Source organism: Poeciliopsis prolifica, unplaced genomic scaffold (assembly GCF_027474105.1).
Source record: "Poeciliopsis prolifica strain line A6 unplaced genomic scaffold, Auburn_PproV2 SCAFFOLD002, whole genome shotgun sequence".
Classification (NCBI taxonomy): Eukaryota; Metazoa; Chordata; class Actinopteri; order Cyprinodontiformes; family Poeciliidae; genus Poeciliopsis; species Poeciliopsis prolifica.
Genome location: NW_026562377.1, coordinates 5,984,411 through 5,998,224, shown reverse-complemented (window position 1 = coordinate 5,998,224; position 13,814 = coordinate 5,984,411). Strand labels below are relative to the sequence as shown.

Sequence of the window (13,814 nt, the reverse complement as noted above, 5' to 3'; positions counted from 1 at the left end):
AAGTGCTATTTTTCAGATCAAGGTGGATTTAGATCTCCATTATTTCTGACTTCCTTCACAGGATAAAGCATGAATCTGGAAGTAATCTCATCCTTCCCCCATCAGTCTGAACATATTGTTAAAAATAGGAACTATTTCGAAACTTCAGCCCTTTTTATATTCACGGATGATTTCCATAACATCTTGCTCTAAATACCAACTTATAATTAAATTTGTGAAGTTAATCTTTTGCATTATGTAGACCGCTGTAGTTCATCCGGGCATCCGCTAGAGGGTAGCATTACCTTAAAACTGTACATTTGTACAGTTTTAGATTTGTGAAAAAATTGAGGGAATTATTGATATAATTTGGAGTCCAGGGGGCCACATAAAAAGCTGCGGCGGGCCAGAAATGGCAACAACTGCAAGTAGAAGGAAAAAATGTGAGGAAGGGAGCTGCTGTCAGGGCAAAGAGCCGCCTGCTGCTCCTGTTAGTGACACTGTGATGTTTTCAAGTTCTCATAGAATTATAATGAACCTGATGCTTATTGTTGTGGCTACTTGTTGCCAGATAAAAGGTGCGTGTCGCTGTTGCTTCCTCGCTTACGGCCATACCACCCTGAACACGCCTGATCTCGGAAGCTAAGCAGGGTCGGGCCTGGTCAGTACTTGGATGGGAGACCGCCTGGGAATACCAGGTGCTGTAAGCTTTTGCTGACACTCACACAAATCATATCTTTTCTCTAATGTGGAGTCCTGCAACTTTAACAACCTTCTTTTCTTTCAACATTTTTACAGTCTTTCCCTCAGAAGTAGCTGATGAGCTCACAAGACTCTGACTTCCACCAGCTTTTTGCTCTTTGCTGCTGCTAGGCTACAGGAGTTATGGAAAGTACAGCTTGTGATAACCGAGTATCCCAAAGTCAAACTACACCCAGAATGCTTTCCATGGGAGAGTTAAGGATTTCAAACAAGTATATGTTTTTGTCTTTTTTTGGAACGAGTGAATAACATGACGAAAAAAAAAAAAAAATGTTATTTGATGTCTTTATTTCAAGACAAAAAGTCATTGGTACCATTTAGAAAAGTGAAAGTAATCCAAAATTTAAGTGCTTCAACATTACAATTGAATAAAGTATTGCAGTTTTAGTCTAGTGTAATTCACACTACGTTAGCATGTCGTGAAATTTGTTACATATTGAATATTTAATTGCCACTAAGGCTCTAAGGTAGAGAAGGTGATACAAGATCCTAAAGATGTGGATGTGTTCAGGTTTGTTTGAAGACGGTGTATGATAGACACTGATGATCCAGAAGATGAAAACCAAACATTAGAAAGTGAAACCCACTGTAAACTTGTGCTTGTTGCCAGATAAAAGGTGCGTGTCGCTGTGGCTTCCTCGCTTACGGCCATACCACCCTGAACACGCCTGATCTCGGAAGCTAAGCAGGGTCGGGCCTGGTCAGTACTTGGATGGGAGACCGCCTGGGAATACCAGGTGCTGTAAGCTTTTGCTGACACTCACACAAATCATATCTTTTCTCTAATGTGGAGTCCTGCAGCTTTAACAACCTTCTATTCTTTCAACATTTTTACAGTCTTTCCCTCAGAAGTAGCTGATGAGCTCACAAGACTCACTTCCACCAGTTTTTTGCTCTTTGCTGCTGCTAGTCTACAGGAGTTATGGAAAGCACAGCTTGGACACTTGCAGCCTTGGGAAGGAGCTTTGTTCACAAGGTCATACTCGGTGATATCACTCGCTTCCTAGACGCAGGGATGAGAAAAATGTGGTTACGGGGAGGAAGATGAGAAACAAACAGGGGAAATGAAAGTGAAACCCACTGTAAACTTGTGCTTGTTGCCAGATAAAAGGTGTGTGTCGCTGTGGCTTCCTCGCTTACGGCCATACCACCCTGAACACGCCCGATCTCGTCTGATCTCGGAAGCTAAGCAGGGTCGGGCCTGGTCAGTACTTGGATGGGAGACCGCCTGGGAATACCAGGTGCTGTAAGCTTTTGCTGACACTCACACAAATCATATCTTTTCTCTAATGTGGAGTCCTGCAGCTTTAACAACCTTCTTTTCTTTCAACATTTTTACAGTCTTTCCCTCAGAAGTAGCTGATGAGCTCACAAGACTCACTTCCACCAGCTTTTTGCTCCTTGCTGCTGCTAGGCTACAGGAGTTATGGAAAGTACAGCTTGTGATAACCGAGTATCCCAAAGTCAAACTACACCCAGAATGCTTTCCATGGGAGAGTTAAGGATTTCAAACAAGTATATGTTTTTGTCTTTTTTTGGAACGAGTGAATAACATGACAAAAATTAAAAAAAAAAAAAAAAAAACGTGATTTGATGTCTTTATTTCAAGACAAAAAGTCATTGGTACCATTTAGAAAAGTGAAAGTAATCCAAAATTTAAGTGCTTCAACATTACAATTGAATAAAGTATTGCAGTTTTAGTCTAGTGTAATTCACACTACGTTAGCATGTCGTGAAATTTGTTGCATTTTGAATATTTAATTGCCACTAAGGCTCTAAGGTAGAGAAGGTGATACAAGATCCTAAAGATGTGGATGTGTTCAGGTTTGTTTGAAGACGGTGTATGATAGACACTGATGATCAAGAAGATGAAAACCAAACGTTAGAAAGTGAAACCCACCGTAAACTTGTGCTTGTTGCCAGATAAAAGGTGCGTGTCGCTGTGGCTTCCTCGCTTACGGCCATACCACCCTGAACACGCCCGATCTCGTCTGATCTCGGAAGCTAAGCAGGGTCGGGCCTGGTCAGTACTTGGATGGGAGACCGCCTGGGAATACCAGGTGCTGTAAGCTTTTGCTGACACTCACACAGATCATATCTTTTCTCTAATGTGGAGTCCTGCAGCTTTAACAACCTTCTATTCTTTCAACATTTGTACAGTCTTTCCCTCAGAAGTAGCTGATGAGCTCACAAGACTCACTTCCACCAGTTTTTTGCTCCTTGCTGCGGCTAGTCTACAGGAGTTATGGAAAGCACAGCTTGGACACTTGCAGCCTTGGGAAGGAGCTTTGTTCACAAGGTCATACTCGGTGATATCACTCGCTTCCTAGACGCAGGGATGAGAAAAATGTGGTTACGGGGAGGAAGATGAGAAACAAACAGGGGAAATGAAAGTGAAACCCACTGTAAACTTGTGCTTGTTGCCAGATAAAAGGTGTGTGTCGCTGTGGCTTCCTCGCTTACGGCCATACCACCCTGAACACGCCCGATCTCGTCTGATCTCGGAAGCTAAGCAGGGTCGGGCCTGGTCAGTACTTGGATGGGAGACCGCCTGGGAATACCAGGTGCTGTAAGCTTTTGCTGACACTCACACAAATCATATCTTTTCTCTAATGTGGAGTCCTGCAGCTTTAACAACCTTCTTTTCTTTCAACATTTTTACAGTCTTTCCCTCAGAAGTAGCTGATGAGCTCACAAGACTCACTTCCACCAGCTTTTTGCTCCTTGCTGCTGCTAGGCTACAGGAGTTATGGAAAGTACAGCTTGTGATAACCGAGTATCCCAAAGTCAAACTACACCCAGAATGCTTTCCATGGGAGAGTTAAGGATTTCAAACAAGTATATGTTTTTGTCTTTTTTTGGAACGAGTGAATAACATGACAAAAATTAAAAAAAAAAAAAAAAAAACGTGATTTGATGTCTTTATTTCAAGACAAAAAGTCATTGGTACCATTTAGAAAAGTGAAAGTAATCCAAAATTTAAGTGCTTCAACATTACAATTGAATAAAGTATTACAGTTTTAGTCTAGTGTAATTCACACTACGTTAGCATGTCGTGAAATTTGTTGCATTTTGAATATTTAATTGCCACTAAGGCTCTAAGGTAGAGAAGGTGATACAAGATCCTAAAGATGTGGATGTGTTCAGGTTTGTTTGAAGACGGTGTATGATAGACACTGATGATCAAGAAGATGAAAACCAAACGTTAGAAAGTGAAACCCACCGTAAACTTGTGCTTGTTGCCAGATAAAAGGTGTGTGTCGCTGTGGCTTCCTCGCTTACGGCCATACCACCCTGAACACGCCCGATCTCGTCTGATCTCGGAAGCTAAGCAGGGTCGGGCCTGGTCAGTACTTGGATGGGAGACCGCCTGGGAATACCAGGTGCTGTAAGCTTTTGCTGACACTCACACAGATCATATCTTTTCTCTAATGTGGAGTCCTGCAGCTTTAACAACCTTCTATTCTTTCAACATTTGTACAGTCTTTCCCTCAGAAGTAGCTGATGAGCTCACAAGACTCACTTCCCACCAGTTTTTTGCTCCTTGCTGCGGCTAGTCTACAGGAGTTATGGAAAGCACAGCTTGGACACTTGCAGCCTTGGGAAGGAGCTTTGTTCACAAGGTCATACTCGGTGATATCACTCGCTTCCTAGACGCAGGGATGAGAAAAATGTGGTTACGGGGAGGAAGATGAGAACAAACAGGGGAAATGAAAGTGAAACCCACCGTAAACTTGTGCTTGTTGCCAGATAAAAGGTGCGTGTCGCTGTGGCTTCCTCGCTTACGGCCATACCACCCTGAACACGCCCGATCTCGTCTGATCTCGGAAGCTAAGCAGGGTCGGGCCTGGTCAGTACTTGGATGGGAGACCGCCTGGGAATACCAGGTGCTGTAAGCTTTTGCTGACACTCACACAAATCATATCTTTTCTCTAATGTGGAGTCCTGCAGCTTTAACAACCTTCTTTTCTTTCAACATTTTTACAGCGACTCCCTCAGAATTAGCTGATGAGCTCACAAGACTCACTTCCACCAGTTTTTTGCTCCTTGCTGCTGCTAGGCTACAGGAGTTATGGAAAGTACAGCTTGTGATAACCGAGTATCCCAAAGTCAAACTACACCCAGAATGCTTTCCATGGGAGAGTTAAGGATTTCAAACAAGTATATGTTTTTGTCTTTTTTTGGAACGAGTGAATAACATGACGAAAATTAAAAAAAAAAAAAAAAAACGTGATTTGATGTCTTTATTTCAAGACAAAAAGTCATTGGTACCATTTAGAAAAGTGAAAGTAATCCAAAATTTAAGTGCTTCAACATTACAATTGAATAAAGTATTACAGTTTTAGTCTAGTGTAATTCACACTACGTTAGCATGTCGTGAAATTTGTTGCATTTTGAATATTTAATTGCCACTAAGGCTCTAAGGTAGAGAAGGTGATACAAGATCCTAAAGATGTGGATGTGTTCAGGTTTGTTTGAAGACGGTGTATGATAGACACTGATGATCCAGAAGATGAAAACCAAACGTTAGAAAGTGAAACCCACTGTAAACTTGTGCTTGTTGCCAGATAAAAGGTGTGTGTCGCTGTTGCTTCCTCGCTTACGGCCATACCACCCTGAACACGCCCGATCTCGTCTGATCTCGGAAGCTAAGCAGGGTCGGGCCTGGTCAGTACTTGGATGGGAGACCGCCTGGGAATACCAGGTGCTGTAAGCTTTTGCTGACACTCACACAGATCATATCTTTTCTCTAATGTGGAGTCCTGCAGCTTTAACAACCTTCTATTCTTTCAACATTTTTACAGTCTTTCCCTCAGAAGTAGCTGATGAGCTCACAAGACTCACTTCCACCAGCTTTTTGCTCCTTGCTGCTGCTAGGCTACAGGAGTTATGGAAAGTACAGCTTGTGATAACCGAGTATCCCAAAGTCAAACTACACCCAGAATGCTTTCCATGGGAGAGTTAAGGATTTCAAACAAGTATATGTTTTTGTCTTTTTTTGGAACGAGTGAATAACATGACAAAAATTAAAAAAAAAAAAAAAAAAACGTGATTTGATGTCTTTATTTCAAGACAAAAAGTCATTGGTACCATTTAGAAAAGTGAAAGTAATCCAAAATTTAAGTGCTTCAACATTACAATTGAATAAAGTATTGCAGTTTTAGTCTAGTGTAATTCACACTACGTTAGCATGTCGTGAAATTTGTTGCATTTTGAATATTTAATTGCCACTAAGGCTCTAAGGTAGAGAAGGTGATACAAGATCCTAAAGATGTGGATGTGTTCAGGTTTGTTTGAAGACGGTGTATGATAGACACTGATGATCAAGAAGATGAAAACCAAACGTTAGAAAGTGAAACCCACCGTAAACTTGTGCTTGTTGCCAGATAAAAGGTGTGTGTCGTTGTGGCTTCCTCGCTTACGGCCATACCACCCTGAACACGCCCGATCTCGTCTGATCTCGGAAGCTAAGCAGGGTCGGGCCTGGTCAGTACTTGGATGGGAGACCGCCTGGGAATACCAGGTGCTGTAAGCTTTTGCTGACACTCACACAGATCATATCTTTTCTCTAATGTGGAGTCCTGCAGCTTTAACAACCTTCTATTCTTTCAACATTTGTACAGTCTTTCCTCAGAAGTAGCTGATGAGCTCACAAGACTCACTTCCACCAGTTTTTTGCTCCTTGCTGCGGCTAGTCTACAGGAGTTATGGAAAGCACAGCTTGGACACTTGCAGCCTTGGGAAGGAGCTTTGTTCACAAGGTCATACTCGGTGATATCACTCGCTTCCTAGACGCAGGGATGAGAAAAATGTGGTTACGGGGAGGAAGATGAGAAACAAACAGGGGAAATGAAAGTGAAACCCACCGTAAACTTGTGCTTGTTGCCAGATAAAAGGTGTGTGTCGCTGTGGCTTCCTCGCTTACGGCCATACCACCCTGAACACGCCCGATCTCGTCTGATCTCGGAAGCTAAGCAGGGTCGGGCCTGGTCAGTACTTGGATGGGAGACCGCCTGGGAATACCAGGTGCTGTAAGCTTTTGCTGACACTCACACAAATCATATCTTTTCTCTAATGTGGAGTCCTGCAGCTTTAACAACCTTCTTTTCTTTCAACATTTTTACAGTCTTTCCCTCAGAAGTAGCTGATGAGCTCACAAGACTCACTTCCACCAGCTTTTTGCTCCTTGCTGCTGCTAGGCTACAGGAGTTATGGAAAGTACAGCTTGTGATAACCGGGTATCCCAAAGTCAAACTACACCCAGAATGCTTTCCATGGGAGAGTTAAGGATTTCAAACAAGTATATGTTTTTTGTCTTTTTTTGGAACGAGTGAATAACATGACAAAAATTAAAAAAAAAAAAAAAAAAACGTGATTTGATGTCTTTATTTCAAGACAAAAAGTCATTGGTACCATTTAGAAAAGTGAAAGTAATCCAAAATTTAAGTGCTTCAACATTACAATTGAATAAAGTATTGCAGTTTTAGTCTAGTGTAATTCACACTACGTTAGCATGTCGTGAAATTTGTTGCATTTTGAATATTTAATTGCCACTAAGGCTCTAAGGTAGAGAAGGTGATACAAGATCCTAAAGATGTGGATGTGTTCAGGTTTGTTTGAAGACGGTGTATGATAGACACTGATGATCCAGAAGATGAAAACCAAACGTTAGAAAGTGAAACCCACCGTAAACTTGTGCTTGTTGCCAGATAAAAGGTGTGTGTCTCTGTGGCTTCCTCGCTTACGGCCATACCACCCTGAACACGCCCGATCTCGTCTGATCTCGGAAGCTAAGCAGGGTCGGGCCTGGTCAGTACTTGGATGGGAGACCGCCTGGGAATACCAGGTGCAGTAAGCTTTGCTGACACTCACAAATCATATCTTTTCTCTATGTGGAGTCCTGCAGCTTTAACAACCTTCTATTCTTTCAACATTTTTACAGTCTTTCCCTCAGAAGTAGCTGATGAGCTCACAAGACTCTTCCACCAGTTTTTTGCTCCTTGCTGTGGCTAGTCTACAGGAGTTATGGAAAGCACAGCTTGGACACTGCAGCCTTGGGAAGGAGCTTTGTTCACAAGGTCATACTCGGTGATATCACTCGCTTCCTAGACGCAGGGATGAGAAAAATGTGGTTACGGAGAAGGAGATGAGAAACAAACAGGGAAATGAAAGTGAAACCCACCGTAAACTTGTGCTTGTTGCCAGATAAAAGGTGTGTGTCGCTGTGGCTTCCTCGCTTACGGCCATACCACCCTGAAACACGCCCGATCTCGTCTGATCTCGGAAGCTAAGCAGGGTCGGGCCTGGTCAGTACTTGGATGGGAGACCGCCTGGGAATACCAGGTGCTGTAAGCTTTTGCTGACACTCACACAAATCATATCTTTTCTCTAATGTGGAGTCCTGCAGCTTTAACAACCTCTTTTCTTTCAACATTTTTACAGTCTTTACCTCAGAAGTAGCTGATGAGCTCACAAGACTCACTTCCACCAGTTTTTTGCTCCTTGCTGCTGCTAGGCTACAGGAGTTATGGAAAGTACAGCTTGTGATAACCGAGTATCCCAAAGTCAAACTACACCCAGAATGCTTTCCATGGGAGAGTTAAGGATTTCAAACAAGTATATGTTTTTGTCTTTTTTTGGAACGAGTGAATAACATGACAAAAATTAAAAAAAAAAAAAAAACGTGATTTGATGTCTTTATTTCAAGACAAAAAGTCATTGGTACCATTTAGAAAAGTGAAAGTAATCCAAAATTTAAGTGCTTCAACATTACAATTGAATAAAGTATTACAGTTTTAGTCTAGTGTAATTCACACTACGTTAGCATGTCGTGAAATTTGTTGCATTTTGAATATTTAATTGCCACTAAGGCTCTAAGGTAGAGAAGGTGATACAAGATCCTAAAGATGTGGATGTGTTCAGGTTTGTTTGAAGACGGTGTATGATAGACACTGATGATCAAGAAGATGAAAACCAAACGTTAGAAAGTGAAACCCACCGTAAACTTGTGCTTGTTGCCAGATAAAAGGTGTGTGTCGCTGTTGCTTCCTCGCTTACGGCCATACCACCCTGAACACGCCCGATCTCGTCTGATCTCGGAAGCTAAGCAGGGTCGGGCCTGGTCAGTACTTGGATGGGAGACCGCCTGGGAATACCAGGTGCTGTAAGCTTTTGCTGACACTCCACAGATCATATCTTTTCTCTAATGTGGAGTCCTGCAGCTTTAACAACCTTCTATTCTTTCAACATTTTTACAGTCTTTCCCTCAGAAGTAGCTGATGAGCTCACAAGACTCACTTCCACCAGTTTTTGCTCCTTGCTGCGGCTAGTCTACAGGAGTTATGGAAAGCACAGCTTGGACACTTGCAGCCTTGGGAAGGAGCTTTGTTCACAAGGTTCATACTCGGTGATATCACTCGCTTCCTAGACGCAGGGATGAGAAAAATGTGGTTACGGGGAGGAAGATGAAACAAACAGGGGAAATGAAAGTGAAACCCACTGTAAACTTGTGCTTGTTGCCAGATAAAAGGTGCGTGTCGCTGTGGCTTCCTCGCTTACGGCCATACCACCCTGAACACGCCCGATCTCGTCTGATCTCGGAAGCTAAGCAGGTCGGGCCTGGTCAGTACTTGGATGGGAGACCGCCTGGGAATACAGGTGCTGTAAGCTTTTGCTGACACTCACACAAATCATATCTTTTCTCTAATGTGGAGTCCTGCAGCTTTAACAACCTTCTTTTCTTTCAACATTTTTACAGTCTTTCCCTCAGAAGTAGCTGATGAGCTCACAAGACTCACTTCCACCAGTTTTTTGCTCCTTGCTGCTGCTAGGCTACAGGAGTTATGGAAAGTAAGCTTGTGATAACCGAGTATCCCAAAGTCAAACTACACCCAGAATGCTTTCCATGGAGAGTTAAGATTTCAAAAAGTATATGTTTTTGTCTTTTTTTGGAACGAGTGAATAACATGACGAAAATTAAAAAAAAAAAAAAAAAACGTGATTTGATGTCTTTATTTCAAGACAAAAAGTCATTGGTACCATTTAGAAAAGTGAAAGTAATCCAAAATTTAAGTGCTTCAACATTACAATTGAATAAAGTATTACAGTTTTAGTCTAGTGTAATTCACACTACGTTAGCATGTCGTGAAATTTGTTGCATTTTGAATATTTAATTGCCACTAAGGCTCTAAGGTAGAGAAGGTGATACAAGATCCTAAAGATGTGGATGTGTTCAGGTTTGTTTGAAGACGGTGTATGATAGACACTGATGATCAAGAAGATGAAACCAAACGTTAGAAAGTGAAACCCACCGTAAACTTGTGCTTGTTGCCAGATAAAAGGTGTGTCGCTGTTGCTTCCTCGCTTACGGCCATACCACCCTGAACACGCCCGATCTCGTCTGATCTCGGAAGCTAAGCAGGGTCGGGCCTGGTCAGTACTTGGATGGGAGACCGCCTGGGAATACCAGTGCTGTAAGCTTTTGCTGACACTCACACAAATCATATCTTTTCTCTAATGTGGAGTCCTGCAGCTTTAACAACCTTCTTTTCTTTCAACATTTTACAGTCTTTCCCTCAGAAGTAGCTGATGAGCTCACAAGACTCACTTCCACCAGCTTTTTGCTCCTTGCTGCTGCTAGGCTACAGGAGTTATGGAAAGTACAGCTTGTGATAACCGAGTATCCCAAAGTCAAACTACACCCAGAATGCTTTCCATGGGAGAGTTAAGGATTTCAAACAAGTATATGTTTTTGTCTTTTTTTGGAACGAGTGAATAACATGACAAAAATTAAAAAAAAAAAAAAAAAAACGTGATTTGATGTCTTTATTTCAAGACAAAAAGTCATTGGTACCATTTAGAAAAGTGAAAGTAATCCAAAATTTAAGTGCTTCAACATTACAATTGAATAAAGTATTGCAGTTTTAGTCTAGTGTAATTCACACTACGTTAGCATGTCGTGAAATTTGTTGCATTTTGAATATTTAATTGCCACTAAGGCTCTAAGGTAGAGAAGGTGATACAAGATCCTAAAGATGTGGATGTGTTCAGGTTTGTTTGAAGACGGTGTATGATAGACACTGATGATCAAGAAGATGAAAACCAAACGTTAGAAAGTGAAACCCACCGTAAACTTGTGCTTGTTGCCAGATAAAAGGTGTGTGTCGCTGTGGCTTCCTCGCTTACGGCCATACCACCCTGAACACGCCCGATCTCGTCTGATCTCGGAAGCTAAGCAGGGTCGGGCCTGGTCAGTACTTGGATGGGAGACCGCCTGGGAATACCAGGTGCTGTAAGCTTTTGCTGACACTCACACAGATCATATCTTTTCTCTAATGTGGAGTCCTGCAGCTTTAACAACCTTCTATTCTTTCAACATTTGTACAGTCTTTCCCTCAGAAGTAGCTGATGAGCTCACAAGACTCACTTCCACCAGTTTTTTTGCTCCTTGCTGCGGCTAGTCTACAGGAGTTATGGAAAGCACAGCTTGGACACTTGCAGCCTTGGGAAGGAGCTTTGTTCAAGGTCATACTCGGTGATATCACTCGCTTCCTAGACGCAGGGATGAGAAAAATGTGGTTACGGGGAGGAAGATGAGAAACAAACAGGGGAAATGAAAGTGAAACCCACTGTAAACTTGTGCTTGTTGCCAGATAAAAGGTGCGTGTCGCTGTGGCTTCCTCGCTTACGGCCATACCACCCTGAACACGCCCGATCTCGTCTGATCTCGGAAGCTAAGCAGGGTCGGGCCTGGTCAGTACTTGGATGGGAGACCGCCTGGGAATACCAGGTGCTGTAAGCTTTTGCTGACACTCACACAAATCATATCTTTTCTCTAATGTGGAGTCCTGCAGCTTTAACAACCTTCTTTTCTTTCAACATTTTACAGCGACTCCCTCAGAATTAGCTGATGAGCTCACAAGACTCACTTCCACCAGTTTTTTGCTCTTTGCTGCTGCTAGGCTACAGGAGTTATGGAAAGTACAGCTTGTGATAACCGAGTATCCCAAAGTCAAACTACACCCAGAATGCTTTCCATGGGAGAGTTAAGGATTTCAAACAAGTATATGTTTTTGTCTTTTTTTGGAACGAGTGAATAACATGACGAAAATTAAAAAAAAAAAAAAAAAACGTGATTTGATGTCTTTATTTCAAGACAAAAAGTCATTGGTACCATTTAGAAAAGTGAAAGTAATCCAAAATTTAAGTGCTTCAACATTACAATTGAATAAAGTATTACAGTTTTAGTCTAGTGTAATTCACACTACGTTAGCATGTCGTGAAATTTGTTGCATTTTGAATATTTAATTGCCACTAAGGCTCTAAGGTAGAGAAGGTGATACAAGATCCTAAAGATGTGGATGTGTTCAGGTTTGTTTGAAGACGGTGTATGATAGACACTGATGATCAAGAAGATGAAAACCAAACGTTAGAAAGTGAAACCCACCGTAAACTTGTGCTTGTTGCCAGATAAAAGGTGTGTGTCGCTGTTGCTTCCTCGCTTACGGCCATACCACCCTGAACACGCCCGATCTCGTCTGATCTCGGAAGCTAAGCAGGGTCGGGCCTGGTCGTACTTGGATGGGAGACCGCCTGGGAATACCAGGTGCTGTAAGCTTTTGCTGACACTCACACAGATCATATCTTTTCTCTAATGTGGAGTCCTGCAGCTTTAACAACCTTCTATTCTTTCAACATTTGTACAGTCTTTCCCTCAGAAGTAGCTGATGAGCTCACAAGACTCACTTCCACCAGTTTTTTGCTCCTTGCTGCGGCTAGTCTACAGGAGTTATGGAAAGCACAGCTTGGACACTTGCAGCCTTGGGAAGGAGCTTTGTTCAAGGTCATACTCGGTGATATCACTCGCTTCCTAGACGCAGGGATGAGAAAAATGTGGTTACGGGGAGGAAGATGAGAAACAAACAGGGGAAATGAAAGTGAAACCCACTGTAAACTTGTGCTTGTTGCCAGATAAAAGGTGTGTGTCGCTGTGGCTTCCTCGCTTACGGCCATACCACCCTGAACACGCCCGATCTCGTCTGATCTCGGAGCTAAGCAGGGTCGGGCCTGGTCAGTACTTGGATGGGAGACCGCCTGGGAATACCAGGTGCTGTAAGCTTTTGCTGACACTCACACAAATCATATCTTTTCTCTAATGTGGAGTCCTGCAGCTTTAACAACCTTCTTTTCTTTCAACATTTTTACAGTCTTTCCCTCAGAAGTAGCTGATGAGCTCACAAGACTCACTTCCACCAGTTTTTTGCTCCTTGCTGCTGCTAGGCTACAGGAGTTATGGAAAGTACAGCTTGTGATAACCGAGTATCCCAAAGTCAAACTACACCCAGAATGCTTTCCATGGAGAGTTAAGGATTTCAAACAAGTATATGTTTTTGTCTTTTTTTGGAACGAGTGAATAACATGACGAAAATTAAAAAAAAAAAAAAAAACGTGATTTGATGTCTTTATTTCAAGACAAAAAGTCATTGGTACCATTTAGAAAAGTGAAAGTAATCCAAAATTTAAGTGCTTCAACATTACAATTGAATAAAGTATTACAGTTTTAGTCTAGTGTAATTCACACTACGTTAGCATGTCGTGAAATTTGTTGCATTTTGAATATTTAATTGCCACTAAGGCTCTAAGGTAGAGAAGGTGATACAAGATCCTAAAGATGTGGATGTGTTCAGGTTTGTTTGAAGACGGTGTATGATAGACACTGATGATCAGAAGATGAAAACCAAACGTTAGAAAGTGAAACCCACTGTAAACTTGTGCTTGTTGCCAGATAAAAGGTGTGTGTCGCTGTTGCTTCCTCGCTTACGGCCATACCACCCTGAACACGCCCGATCTCGTCTGATCTCGGAAGCTAAGCAGGGTCGGGCCTGGTCAGTACTTGGATGGGAGACCGCCTGGGAATACCAGGTGCTGTAAGCTTTTGCTGACACTCACACAAATCATATCTTTTCTCTAATGTGGAGTCCTGCAGCTTTAACAACCTTCTTTTCTTTCAACATTTTTACAGTCTTTCCCTCAGAAGTAGCTGATGAGCTCACAAGACTCACTTCCACCAGCTT

General features: G+C 42.3%; 18 non-coding genes and 2 pseudogenes across 18 annotated transcripts; all 20 read left to right on the top strand.

Moving 5' to 3' along the window:
- Positions 1–580: 580 nt before the first annotated feature.
- On the top strand, positions 581–689 carry LOC129351896 (5S ribosomal RNA; annotated as a pseudogene).
- Positions 690–1,381: 692 nt separating this feature from the next.
- Positions 1,382–1,490, top strand: LOC129351890 (5S ribosomal RNA; annotated as a pseudogene).
- A 385-nt stretch (positions 1,491–1,875) lies between these two features.
- On the top strand, positions 1,876–1,994 carry LOC129351776 (5S ribosomal RNA). The gene has a single exon (XR_008604776.1). It is a non-coding gene; the product is annotated as a 5S ribosomal RNA (ribosomal RNA).
- A 700-nt stretch (positions 1,995–2,694) lies between these two features.
- On the top strand, positions 2,695–2,813 carry LOC129351768 (5S ribosomal RNA). The gene has a single exon (XR_008604771.1). It is a non-coding gene; the product is annotated as a 5S ribosomal RNA (ribosomal RNA).
- A 385-nt stretch (positions 2,814–3,198) lies between these two features.
- LOC129351762 (5S ribosomal RNA) lies at positions 3,199–3,317 on the top strand. The gene has a single exon (XR_008604770.1). It is a non-coding gene; the product is annotated as a 5S ribosomal RNA (ribosomal RNA).
- A 700-nt stretch (positions 3,318–4,017) lies between these two features.
- Positions 4,018–4,136, top strand: LOC129351748 (5S ribosomal RNA). The gene has a single exon (XR_008604768.1). It is a non-coding gene; the product is annotated as a 5S ribosomal RNA (ribosomal RNA).
- Positions 4,137–4,521: 385 nt separating this feature from the next.
- On the top strand, positions 4,522–4,640 carry LOC129351741 (5S ribosomal RNA). Its single transcript, XR_008604767.1, has one exon. It is a non-coding gene; the product is annotated as a 5S ribosomal RNA (ribosomal RNA).
- A 699-nt stretch (positions 4,641–5,339) lies between these two features.
- Positions 5,340–5,458, top strand: LOC129351734 (5S ribosomal RNA). The gene has a single exon (XR_008604766.1). It is a non-coding gene; the product is annotated as a 5S ribosomal RNA (ribosomal RNA).
- Positions 5,459–6,158: 700 nt separating this feature from the next.
- LOC129351727 (5S ribosomal RNA) lies at positions 6,159–6,277 on the top strand. Its single transcript, XR_008604765.1, has one exon. It is a non-coding gene; the product is annotated as a 5S ribosomal RNA (ribosomal RNA).
- A 384-nt stretch (positions 6,278–6,661) lies between these two features.
- On the top strand, positions 6,662–6,780 carry LOC129351720 (5S ribosomal RNA). The gene has a single exon (XR_008604764.1). It is a non-coding gene; the product is annotated as a 5S ribosomal RNA (ribosomal RNA).
- Positions 6,781–7,481: 701 nt separating this feature from the next.
- LOC129351811 (5S ribosomal RNA) lies at positions 7,482–7,600 on the top strand. Its single transcript, XR_008604788.1, has one exon. It is a non-coding gene; the product is annotated as a 5S ribosomal RNA (ribosomal RNA).
- Positions 7,601–7,977: 377 nt separating this feature from the next.
- On the top strand, positions 7,978–8,097 carry LOC129351823 (5S ribosomal RNA). Its single transcript, XR_008604789.1, has one exon. It is a non-coding gene; the product is annotated as a 5S ribosomal RNA (ribosomal RNA).
- A 696-nt stretch (positions 8,098–8,793) lies between these two features.
- LOC129351713 (5S ribosomal RNA) lies at positions 8,794–8,912 on the top strand. The gene has a single exon (XR_008604763.1). It is a non-coding gene; the product is annotated as a 5S ribosomal RNA (ribosomal RNA).
- A 382-nt stretch (positions 8,913–9,294) lies between these two features.
- Positions 9,295–9,411, top strand: LOC129351881 (5S ribosomal RNA). The gene has a single exon (XR_008604797.1). It is a non-coding gene; the product is annotated as a 5S ribosomal RNA (ribosomal RNA).
- Positions 9,412–10,103: 692 nt separating this feature from the next.
- Positions 10,104–10,221, top strand: LOC129351871 (5S ribosomal RNA). The gene has a single exon (XR_008604794.1). It is a non-coding gene; the product is annotated as a 5S ribosomal RNA (ribosomal RNA).
- A 699-nt stretch (positions 10,222–10,920) lies between these two features.
- LOC129351705 (5S ribosomal RNA) lies at positions 10,921–11,039 on the top strand. Its single transcript, XR_008604762.1, has one exon. It is a non-coding gene; the product is annotated as a 5S ribosomal RNA (ribosomal RNA).
- A 384-nt stretch (positions 11,040–11,423) lies between these two features.
- LOC129351700 (5S ribosomal RNA) lies at positions 11,424–11,542 on the top strand. Its single transcript, XR_008604761.1, has one exon. It is a non-coding gene; the product is annotated as a 5S ribosomal RNA (ribosomal RNA).
- Positions 11,543–12,240: 698 nt separating this feature from the next.
- On the top strand, positions 12,241–12,358 carry LOC129351801 (5S ribosomal RNA). Its single transcript, XR_008604787.1, has one exon. It is a non-coding gene; the product is annotated as a 5S ribosomal RNA (ribosomal RNA).
- A 383-nt stretch (positions 12,359–12,741) lies between these two features.
- Positions 12,742–12,859, top strand: LOC129351863 (5S ribosomal RNA). Its single transcript, XR_008604793.1, has one exon. It is a non-coding gene; the product is annotated as a 5S ribosomal RNA (ribosomal RNA).
- A 696-nt stretch (positions 12,860–13,555) lies between these two features.
- Positions 13,556–13,674, top strand: LOC129351692 (5S ribosomal RNA). The gene has a single exon (XR_008604760.1). It is a non-coding gene; the product is annotated as a 5S ribosomal RNA (ribosomal RNA).
- The last annotated feature ends 140 nt before the right edge of the window (positions 13,675–13,814 follow it).